The following is an 11,883-nucleotide window of genomic DNA, read 5'->3' on the forward strand; positions in this document are numbered from 1 at the left end:
TTACTGCAGTGAAGTTAATTATCACATCCGTCACCTCACATAGTTACCATTTTTCTTTTGTGGTAAGAATGCAAGATTTACTGTCTAAGGAAATTTCAAGTATACAATAGTTTTATTAACTACAATCACTATGCTGTACATTAGAATGCTATAACCTATTCATGTTATAACTGGAAGTTTGTATTGATGGAAGAAATTTTCACATATTGAGTTATGGGGCAGTCATTCTGGCTTATACATGATGTAGCTTTAGGCTAACCAAAACTGCCTGTTTGTGGCCTATGAATCATGCCTTGTGCATCTGTTTGAACCATTAAAGAAAGGAATGCATTTAAAAATCAAAATGGAGTAACTGTGTTTCAGGCATCCAAAATGGAACTAGGTGGCCATTGTGGATGTGGTTTCAGGCATGTTCCTGTATTACTGAGAACTTGAATATTCTGAACTGTATCAGACTCAAGGACATCACCAGCCATTCTCAAAACAATATCTGCTAGAGGCTGCCAGCTGCAACCTTGTAGTCTCAAGGTCTCCCCTTGTAATTATGCAACCACTTCAGACCCAACCAATCCTTGCTTAACAAGCACCCTTACTTCTTGCCAGCTCCAACCTAATTCTTGACAAACAACTTCAGTAATTTTTGTGGGTTTTGCCTTTATAACCCCACCCCCATGCCATTTTGTAGTCCAGCAGAACACAATTCAAGTATTTCTTGAATCTGTGTCTACCAGGCTATAATCTTCAGTTTGGCTCAAATAAAATTCTCTTCTCTTCTTGTAGATCGTTTACTGATTATTTCTGTCATCAGTATCTTTTGACCAACATCTCCTCATTCCTTCCCCCCACCTGACCCCATTTTACTTTCTGTTACTAGAAGTTTGGCTTTTTTAGAGTCCACATATAAGTGAGATCATACATTATCTGTCTTTCCCTGTCTGACTTATTTCACTTAGCATAATGTCCTTCAGGTTCATCCATGTTATTGCAAATGGCAGGATTTTCCTTTTTTTGGCTGAATAATCTTCCGTTGTATACAGATACCACATTTTCTTTAGCCAATTATCTGTTAATTGACTCTTAGGTTGTTTACCTATCTTGACTATTGTGAATAATGCTACAATGAACATGGGAGTGCAGATAATCTCTTCAAGATACTGATTTCATTTCCTTTAGATATATACCCAGAGGTGAGATTACTGGATCATTTTTGATCTTGAGAAAAAGCCAGCCAAGTAAAAATCTGGGGGTAAAGCATCTGAGATAGGGGAAACAGCAAGTGTGTACAATAAGGTGCTCAACAATTATTTGATAAATGGGGAATTATCTTTAATTGCCTTATAATTTTAAACTATTTTTTTCTTTAGTTAATTTCTTTGCAATTTTTCTATGAAGGTAATCATACTTTAGTAGAAAAGGTATTTTGTACATTGGGGAAACTAACCCTTTGCTGATGGTTGGCAAATGCTCTTCCATTTTGTTATTTATATCTTGACTCATTTTATTCTTTTTTTCTTACAGAATTTATATTTTATATTTAGCTCTATTAACCTTTTTAATGCTTTTTAATTTTCATTATATGTTTAGAAATATCTTCTCTACCTAAAGATAATTCGTGCTTAAATCACCAATATTTGTTTGTACTTCATCTTTGGTTTAAATTTTTAGAGTAAAACATTTGATACATCTTGTATTTATCTGAGTTAGGAAAACATTAAAAAAAATGTTCAAAATGGCTAAACAGTAATTACAATGCACTTAATTGAATAATTGACATTTTCCCTGTTGATTTTAAATGCTGCCTCATTTTATACTAAATTACCTATTTTTGAGTCTAAATCCAGACTCTGTAATGTGTTCCTCTGAGCTATTCCTCTGTGCCAGTACAAAACTGTTCTGTTTTTTTCATCTTAATAATGCCATTGATGTATGCTAGGACCAGTCCTCTTTATTATTCTTTATCAAAATAATCTTAGTTATTATCACGTATTGTTCCTGGTATATCTCTTTGAATCAACTTGCCAATTTATTTTTAAATGCTCTTTTGATGGGAACAAATTGAAAATTATACATTACACTTACAGAAAACATAAAGTTTAACTTAGATTATTCCTAAATTCATTTTGTTGTTTACTATGGTAAGTGTGCTCTCTTTTTACCATACTGAACCTCTAATTAGTTCTAAAAAAATATACAGTGAATTTGCTTAGGTTTTCTAGGTATACAAAAATGCAAGCTACAAATAATCATTGATATCTATCTATATCTATCTACCTATCATCATCATTATCTTTCTAACACATATATGTGTGTATTGATTTGTTTATTGGAGCCAGAATACATGTGTTTGAATGTGGATTCACCACTTATGTGCTGTGCTTCATTTGCTGGTTACTTTACATCTATTTACTTCAGCTTTCTGGAAAATTGAGATACAGTTGCCTACTTGATAAGTGGTTTGGAAAATCAGATGAGTTAGTTTATGTAATATTCTTAGACCAGTGCCTGGCATATAGTAAGCATTATAAAAGTTTTGTTGCTGCTGTTAACTATTCTTAGCATTATTTTGTTAGCTACAACTTCCAAAGAAAAGCTAAATAATGGTGGTGCAAATTAGCATCTTTATTTTGCCCCTTACTTTAGGGATAATGCCCCCTAGAAATTTTTTTCAGTACTTGATTCTTCTATATTTTTATATTATGAAGTATTTTAAAGAACATTGTAGACTTTTTGGTATTTTTACCTTAATTTATTGGTATCTATGTCTAAAAAGTAAGATTTTTTTTTTAAATCTTTGCTCTCCTTTATTTTGTTCTTTTAAATAATATTTGGACAATCTAGTCCTTCTCTCTATGTGTAACATAGGATCCATGTGTTATTTATACTAAAACCCAGTTCTAATAATGTTATTTTCTAAAGAGAAAAGTCCCAGTAAACATCCTGGATTGGAATCTTGGCTCTACCATTCCCTAGCAATGTGACCTTAAATTATTTAGCTTCTCTGGGCTTCAGGTATTTTTGTTGGTTTGTTTGTTTTTGTTTTTTAAAATTTTGGGGGGGTATAATTTACAATGCTCTGTTAGTTTCATGTGTACAGCAAAGGGAATCTGCCATACGTATACATATATCCACTCTTTCTTAGCTTCTTTTAACATATAGCCCATTACAGTGTATTGAGTAGAGTTCCCTGTGGTATACAGTAAGTCCTATTAGTTATCTACTTTATGTATAGTAGTGTGTTCTCCCCTCCCACTTACCCCCCGGTAACCATAAGTTTTTTTTAACATCTGTGACTCTATTTCTGTTTTTTAGATAAGTTCATTTGTAACCTTTTTTTTAGATTCCACATATAAGTGATATCATATGATATTTGTCTTTCTCTGTCTGACTTACTTCACTCAGTATGAGAATCTCTAGGTCCATCCATTTTGCTGCAAATGGCATTATTTTGTTCTTTTTTATGGCCGAGTGATATTCCATTGTATATATGTACCACAACTTCTTTATCCATTCCTCTGCTGATGAACATTTAGGTTGCTTCCATGTCCTGTCTACTGTAAATAGTGCTGCAATGAACATCAGGGTGCATGCATTCTTTTGAATTGTGGCTTTCTTCAGATATATGCCTGGGAGTGGGATTGTTGGGTCATATGGTAGTTCTATTTTTAGTTTTTTAAGGAACCTCCATACTGTTCTCCATAGTGGCTGTATCAACTTACATTCCCAGCAACAGTGCAAGAGGGTTCCCTTTTCTCCACACCCTCTCCAGCATTTATTGTTTGTAGATTTTTTGAGGATGGCCATTCTGATCGGTGTGAGGTGATACTTCATTGTAGTTTTGATTTGCATTTCTCTAATAATTAGTGATGTTGAGCAGATTTTCATGTGCTTTTTAACCATCTGTATGTCTTCTTCTTTTTTATTTTTATTGGAGTATAATTGCTTTACAATGTTGTGTTAGTTTCTTGCTGTAGAGCAAAGTGAATCAGTCATATGTATACATATATACACTCTTTTTACGATTTCCTTCCCATTTAGGTCACCACAGAGCACTGAGTAGAGTTCCCTCTGCTATACAGTAGGTTCTCATTAGTTACCTATTTTCTATTTTATATATAGTAGTGTATATATATCAGACCCAATCTCCCAATTCATCCCACCCCCTCCTTCCCACCTTGGTAACCATAAGTTTTTTCTCTTCATCTGGGACTCAATTTCTGCTTTGCAAATAAGTTCATCTCTACCATTTTTCTAGATTCCACGTGTAAGCGATATTATACAATATTTGTTTTTCTCTTTCTGACTTACTTCACTCTGTATGACAACCTCTAGGCCCATCCACATCTTTGCAGACGGCACTATTTCATTCTTTTTTATGGCTGAGTAATATTCCATTGTATATATATATACCACATCTTCTTTATCCATTCCTCTTTCAATGGACATTTAGGTTGCTTCCATGTCCTGGCTATTGTAAATAGTGCTGCAATGAACATCGGGGTGCATGCATCCTTTTGAATTATGGTTTCTCCAGATATATGCCTAGGAGTGGGATTGCTGGATCATATGGTAGCTCTATTTTTAGTTTTCTAAGGAGCCTCCATATTGTTCTCTATAGTGGCTGTACCAGTTTACATTCCCACCAACAGTATAGGAGGGCTCCCTTTTCTCCACACCCTCTCCAACATTTATTGTTTGTAGATTTTTTGAGGATAGCCATTCTGACTGGTGTGAGGTGATACCTCATTGTAGTTTTGATTTGCATTTCTCTAATAATTAGTGATGTTGAGCAGCTTTTCATGTGTTTGTTGGCTATCTGTATGTCTTCTTTGGAGAAATGTCTATTTAGGGCTTCCGCCCATTTTTTGATTGGGGTGGTTTTTTTTTTGATATTGAGCTGCATAAGCTGTTTGTACATTTTGGAGATTAATCCCTTGTCAGTTGCTTCATTTGCAAATATTTTCTCCCATTCTGAGGGTTGTCTTTTCATCTTGTATATGGTTTCCTTTGCTGTGCAAAAGCTTTTAAGTTTCATTAGATCCCATTTGTTTATTTTTGTTTTAATTTTCATTACTCTAGGAGGTGGGTCGAAAAAGATCTTGCTGTGATTTATGTCAAAGAGTGTTCTTCCTGTATTTTCCTCTAAGAGTTTTATAGTATCCAGCCTTACATTTAGGCCATTTTGAGTTTATTTTTGTTTATGGTGTTAGGGTGTGTTCTAAATTCATTCTTTTACATGTAGCTGTCCAGTTTTCCCAGCACCACTTATTGAAGAGACTGTCTTTTCTCCATTGTATATTCTGGCCTCATTTGTCATAGATTAGGTGGTGACCATAAGTGTGTGGGTTTATCTCTGAACTTTCTATCCTGTTCCATTGATCTATGTTTCTGTTTTTATGCCAGTACCATACTGTTTTGATGATTGTAGCTTTGTAGTGTAGTCTGAAGTCAGGGAATCTGATTCCTCCAGCTCCGTTTCTCTTTCTCAAGATTGCTTTGGCTATTCAGGATCTTTTGCATTTCCATACAGATTGTAAAATTTTTTGTTCTAGTTCTGTGAAAAATGCCATTGGTAATTTCATAGGGATTGCATTGAATCTGTAGATTGCTTTGGGTAGTATAGCCATTTTCACAATATTGATTCTTCCAATCCAAGAACATGGTATATCTCTCCATCTGTTTGTGTCATCTTTGATTTCTTTCATCAGTATCTTATAGTTTTCTGAGTACAGGTCTTTTGCCTCCTTAGGTAGGTTTATTCCTAGGTTTTTTTGTTTTTTGATGCGATGGTAAATGGGATTCTTTCCTTAATCTCTGTTTCTGATCTTTTGTTGTGAGTGTATAGTAATGCAAGAGATTTCTGTGTATTAATTTTGTATCCTGTGACTTACCAAGTTCATTGATGAGTTCTTGTAGTTTTCTGGTGGCATCTTTAGGATCTTCTATGTATAGTAACATGTCATCTGCAAACAGTGACAGCTTTACTTCTTCTTTTCCCATTTGGATTCCTTTTATTTCTTTTTCTTCTCTGATAGCCATGGCTAGAACTTCCAAAACTATGTTGAATAAATGTGGCGAGAGTGGACATCCTTGTCTTGCTCCTGATTTTAGAGGAAATGCTTTCAGCTTTTCACCATTGAGTATGATGTTAGCTGTAGGTTTGTCATATATGGCCCTTATTATGTTGAGGTAGGTTCCCCTAACTCCATTTTCTGGAGAGTTTTTATCATAAATCAGTGTTGAACTTTGTCAAAAGCTTTTTCTGCATCTATTGAGATGATCATATGGGGTTTTTTTTGTTTTTTGTTTTTTAAATATTTATTTATTTATTTGTTTATTTATGGCTGTGTTGGGTCTTCATTTCTGTGCGAGGGCTTTCTCTAGTTGCGGCAAATGGGGGCCACTCTTCATCGTGGTGCGCGGGCCTCTCACTATCGTGGCCTCTCACTATCGCGGCCTCTCTTGTTGCGGAGCACAGGCTCCAGATGCGCAGGCTCAGCAATTGTGGCTCACGGGCCTAGTCGCTCCGCGGCATGTGGGATCCTCCCACACCAGAGCTCGAACCCGCATCCCCTGCACCGGCAGGTAGACTCTCAACCACTGTGCCTCCAGGGAAGCCCGATCATATGGTTTTTATTCTTCAATTTGTTAATGTGGTGTGTCACATTGATTGATTTGTAAATATTAAGGAATCCTTGCATCTCTGGGATAAATCCCACTTGATCGTGGTGTATGATCCTTTTAATGTGTTCTTGGGTTTGGTTTGCTAGTATTTGTTGAGGATTTTTGCACCTATGTTCATCAGTGATATTGGCCTGTAATTTTCTTTTTTAGTGATATCTTTGTCTGGTTTTGGTGTCAGGGTGATGTTGGCCTCGTAGAATGAGTTTGGGAGTGTTCCTTCCTCTGCAATTTTTTGGGAAGAGTTTCAGAAGGGTAGGTGTTAACTCTTCTCTAAATGTTTGATAGAGTTCACCTGTGAAGCCATCTGGTCCTGGACTTTTGTTTGTTGGAAGATTTTTAATCACAGTTTCAATTTCAGTACTTGTGATTGGTCTGTTCATATTTTTTATTTCTTCCTGGTTCAGTCTTGGAAGGTCGTATCTAAAAAGTAAGATTTTTCTATATACCATAATGCTATTATGAAGACAGTTAACGAAAGTAGTAATCATTCCTTAATATCTTCTATTCTCCAGTTCATATTTAAATTTACCTGAAATCTTTTTTCTTTTACAGCTGGTTTGTTAAAATATACATCTCATCAAGAACTATGCAGTAAATTTAGGTTTTATGTCTCTCAAGACTCAGTCTGAAATAGTCTCTATCTTTGTTTTAATGACATTGGGAAAATATTCCACCTTCTGGATTTTTCTGATTCTTTACTCATGGTGTCACTTAACTTGTTTTTATATCTCCTATGTTTTCTGTAAACTGGTAGTTCATTTTAAAGCCTTGGTGGGATTCCAGTTATAAATATATTGAGAAAGCATAATTTCTATTGCATCATGTGTCATTACTGGTCCACTTGGAAGCAGATGTCAAAGAAGAATTAGAAGTGCAAAAGATTTATTGGGGAAAGACCATGACGAATAGAGGCAAGAGGGAGCAAGAGTAGGCTGAGAGAAGCTCAGACCCCAGTGCAGATCTGACTTCTCTGAAAGGAGAGAAGGCAGAAAGGAGGATTAGGTAGGAAGCCCCTCAGACTGCAGCACAACTCTGAGAACATGTGCCATGCCAGGGCAATAAGGAACCACAGGGAAAGATGGCCCAATATAGGAGTCTCACAGTGTGCTGACATGGCCTGGCTCTAGTATTCCTGCTGTGCTCAGTTATTGGTTGGAAGCAGCCCAGGACAAGCATGGCCTCGATGTGAGCATTGTATTAGATCCCGAAACTATGGCAGCTGGAGTCTGTCAGCCCACTACACTCACAGGAGATTCTCTTCTGAGGGGAGGTCTGAGCAGCACAGTCATCTGGCTGCCACATATATCAGAAGGCATGTATTGTACTATCTGCTTTTCCACTGTTAGACTTGCTAAGGTTAGAGTGGTCATAGCCTGATTCCTCCTCTCTACCAAGTGAGCTCACAGGTACTTCAACTTCAGTATGTCCAAAATAAGTGCATCTTTCTCCATCCCTAAATTTGTTCTGCATCTCAGCCTCAGGGAATGGCAATACCATCCGTGTAATTATCCAAACCTGGACCTTTGGCATCACCCTTTATTCCTTCTTTCTCCACATTCCCATGTCCAGTCAGTCACCAAGTCATATTGATGCAGCCCTCTTAATATTTCTCAAATCCAATCCCTGCTCTATATCCCATCTGCTACCGACACAATTCTGGACTTCATATTTTCTTTCCTAGGACTATAGCAAGTCTCTTAAGTGGTACCATGTGCCTGGTCTTGCTTTCCTCCAAAATAAACACTACGTTAAATCCAGCAGGACCTTTCAAAATTGGAAATCTGATGGTATTACTTTTCTATGTAAGTTTTTTCATTGACTTTTCATGATCTTCACAAAAATTCCAAAACCTTAAATTATGTATAATATTCTTCATGATTTGTGTTCTGCTTCCCTTTATGCTTTCATCTGCTGCTTTCCCTCCAGAAAACCTTGTTATTTAACAAAGTTTAACCCCTTTAAGTTTTTGGGTAGGCCATGTGCTTTATCATGGCCATTACTTGCACATGGTATTGATCTTTTGCTTGGAATTCTCTTTCCCTCTTGGTCAATATGAGCTCCTAATTCTCCTCTAAAGGTAGCTTAAATGCCTTCTCCTCTAGAACACTCACCTTAACTTGTCTGATAATTGCTTGAGTACTCTGTTCTTTATATTTCCATAGATTTACATATGTATGTCTAGAATGGTGTTCATCACACGGTATATCACAAATTATGTGTTTGTTTCCTCTGCTAAACTGTGGGCCAGAAGGACTATAAATATGCTCTATTCATCTGTATATTCTTAGTGCTTAGCACAGAGCCCTGGCCAATAGTAGCTGTTCAAAAGAGTAAATGATTTATCAAGTGCAATTTCAAAGCCAGACTACTCTATCTTGTTCTGTCATCAATTATATACCTTCCAAACTGGTACTCAAGCTACATTTCAGGGACAGTAAAACACGTAGTGATTAAACACAGGGGTTCTGGGTTCAAACTCGTGGGATTAAAATCCTATCTCTGCCACTTACCTTAACCTTCTGGATCTCATTTTTTCCACTTGTGAATTAGTAATAAGACTGACTGTCTCATATTGTTGCTAATAATTCTATTGGCTCACACTTATTTCCTATGTTTGAGGCATAACTTAAGTGATTTTTATGCATTATTTATTCATTCAACAGATCATTATTGAGCGCCTATTTGGGTCAGGCACTGTTCTAGATATTAGGGATACAACAGTGAACAAACAGACTAAACTCTCTGTCTCTCTGCCATCATGTAGCTTACATTCTAGTGAGGGGAGTGAGGTAATAAGCAAAAATAAATAAGCTAAATATATACTGTCAGTTGGTAGTAAATACAATGGAGAAAATAATGCAAAAGTTGGGAGTCAGGTGGTGCTGAGGAGATGATGTTTAAAATAGGTGTCAAGAAAAACCTCACTGGAAAGGTAATATTTGAGAAAAAAAATTAAGAAGGTGAGGGGAAAAGTGTTACGGATATTTGAGGGAAAAGCAGTCCATAAATGAACAACAAGTGAAGAGGCCTGAGGCATGAATGTGCTTGTTTTACACAAAGAACCACTAGGAAGTCATATTGACTAGAGAAGAGTAAGAAAGAGACACAGCAGTAGAGGCTATGGTCACAGAGGTAGCAGGGTCTGGATCATATAAAATGTGCATTGAGAGAGCTGGAAAGCCATTGATAGTTTTGAGTAAAGGAATGATGTGAGGAAGTTGAAAATGATCATTCAGGAAGGTGTGTGCAGAATAAACTATAGATAGGTAGGAGTGGTGGCAGATCCATCAATTAGGAGTCTACTTCAATACTCCAGGTGAGAGAGAATGACTATTTGGGCCAGAGTTGTAATGGTAGAGGTGGTGAGAAGTAGGGCAGTTCTGAAAGTATTTTGAAGCAGAGCTTACAGAATGTGCTGATTAATTGGATTTGGAGTATGATAAAAAGAAAGGAGTCAGGTATAATAATGATAATAATAATAGATAATGTATATTGCACTTATTATGTATCCAACACTACTAAATTTGTTATAAGTGTTAAGTCGTTTAGTTCTCAGACAAGATGAAGAAACAGTTATTGGTACATATGGGTACTCAGTATTTACTGATGGGGGCACAGAGAGGAAAAGTAACTTGCCCATGCTATGCAGCTAGTAAGTAGTGGACCCAGAACTCAAACACAGACAATCTGGCTACAGGGTCCATGATTTTAACTACTACAAGATGGTTGGATGTTTCCAAGGCTTTTGGTTGGACTAACTGGAAAGATGGAAGACTGGATATACAGATGTGGGCGTCAATAGTGTACTGAGGCAGAATACAATCACCTAGGGACTGAGTATACATAGAGAAGGTAAGACTTCTAAGATTCAGCTGCAGGAAACTCAGACATTTACAGTTCTGGAAGATGAGGAGGGATCAGCGAAGGAAACTGTGAAAGAATAATCAAGGAGGTGGGAAAAAATCCAGGAGGGTGTAGTGTCTTGAGAGCCAAGTGAAGAATATATTTCAAGAATAAGCGGGTGATCAGCTGGGTCAAATGATACTGATATATCAAGTAAGATGAGATTTTTGAATTGAACAGTAGATTTAGCAACCTCGAAGAGAGCAGTTTCTATGGGACAGGAAGTAAGCTCCAAAAGAGAAATAAAAGAGGAGAATTGGAAACAGTGAGTCTAGAAAGCTATTTCCAGGAATCCTTCTCCTATAGATGCCAGAGAAAAGGTGCAGTGGGTTTAATAGACGTTTACTGTTTTTGTTTTCCTTTAAGATAGAAGAAATGCTTCTTTGCTGATGGGAATGATACATTAAAGAGGAATAACCTGATGATGTAGTAGAGAATGAGGATCATTTCTAGTCTCAAATCCTTGAATATATCTGAGGCATTGGGATCTAGTGTACATAGCACAGAGAATTCACTTAGAACTGTGATTCTATTTTGAAAAAGTTGTGATGTCATGTTTCATTTTCTAGTGTGGTCATGCTTGCATACTTATATATTTAAATACATGTTAAAAACAAATTAGTTTTTAAAGGTCTCCCTTTACTTTATATTTAATGTATTGTATTGATTTTTTTGAAACTATATATGTAAATAGTTTATGAATTTTATTTCAGAATAGTAACGAGAGACATCCTAGTCGAATTAAATCAGGCTCTCTGAGGCAGAGGCAATTGCATAGGTATTTTTTTTAATGATTTCTGGTGGATTTTAATATTCAGCCAAGATCCTCTAACTCAAAACAAACCTCAGAGGCAGATACTATTATTATGATGATGATGATAATCATTGTTATTGTTATGATGTTACATCTAGGAAAACCAAGGCTCAAAGTGGTTAAGCAGTTGGTTCAAGGTACTATGGGTAAATGATAGAGTTTAAGAGTGAGTCCAGGCAATCTGACTCCTGAACTCACTATTCTACTCCACCTCACCAATCTTCTTTAGAACTGTAAAAGTACTTTTGTGTCTCTGTGCCCTTTCACGTGGTCTTTCCTTTCCTTGGATTACCTTGCCTTTTTTATCTCTTTACTTTTCCAGGTCCTTGTAGGCTTCACATTTTCAGCATGTAAGAATTATGTAATGTTCATATGTATATCTCCAAATGAATATATCTCTATATCTGTCTATCTATCATCTATCTGTCTCCTCATCTCTAGAGTCAGGGATATCTGGGTTTGACTCCTGACTCTGTCAATTCTGA

The 11,883-nt window shown here is 36.4% G+C and overlaps 1 long non-coding RNA gene across 1 annotated transcript in view; it reads left to right on the plus strand.

Moving 5' to 3' along the window:
- The window catches only part of LOC309620134, a 687,819-nt gene extending 676,449 nt beyond the window's left edge, over positions 1-11,370 (plus strand). The window contains exon 2 of the long non-coding RNA XR_014239438.1: positions 10,694-11,370. This is a non-coding gene — a long non-coding RNA (uncharacterized lncRNA). The remainder of the gene's footprint in view (positions 1-10,693) is intronic.
- The last annotated feature ends 513 nt before the right edge of the window (positions 11,371-11,883 follow it).

The sequence above is a fragment of the Balaenoptera borealis genome (assembly GCF_965194805.1).
Source record: "Balaenoptera borealis genome assembly, chromosome: X".
Classification (NCBI taxonomy): domain Eukaryota; kingdom Metazoa; phylum Chordata; class Mammalia; order Artiodactyla; family Balaenopteridae; genus Balaenoptera; species Balaenoptera borealis.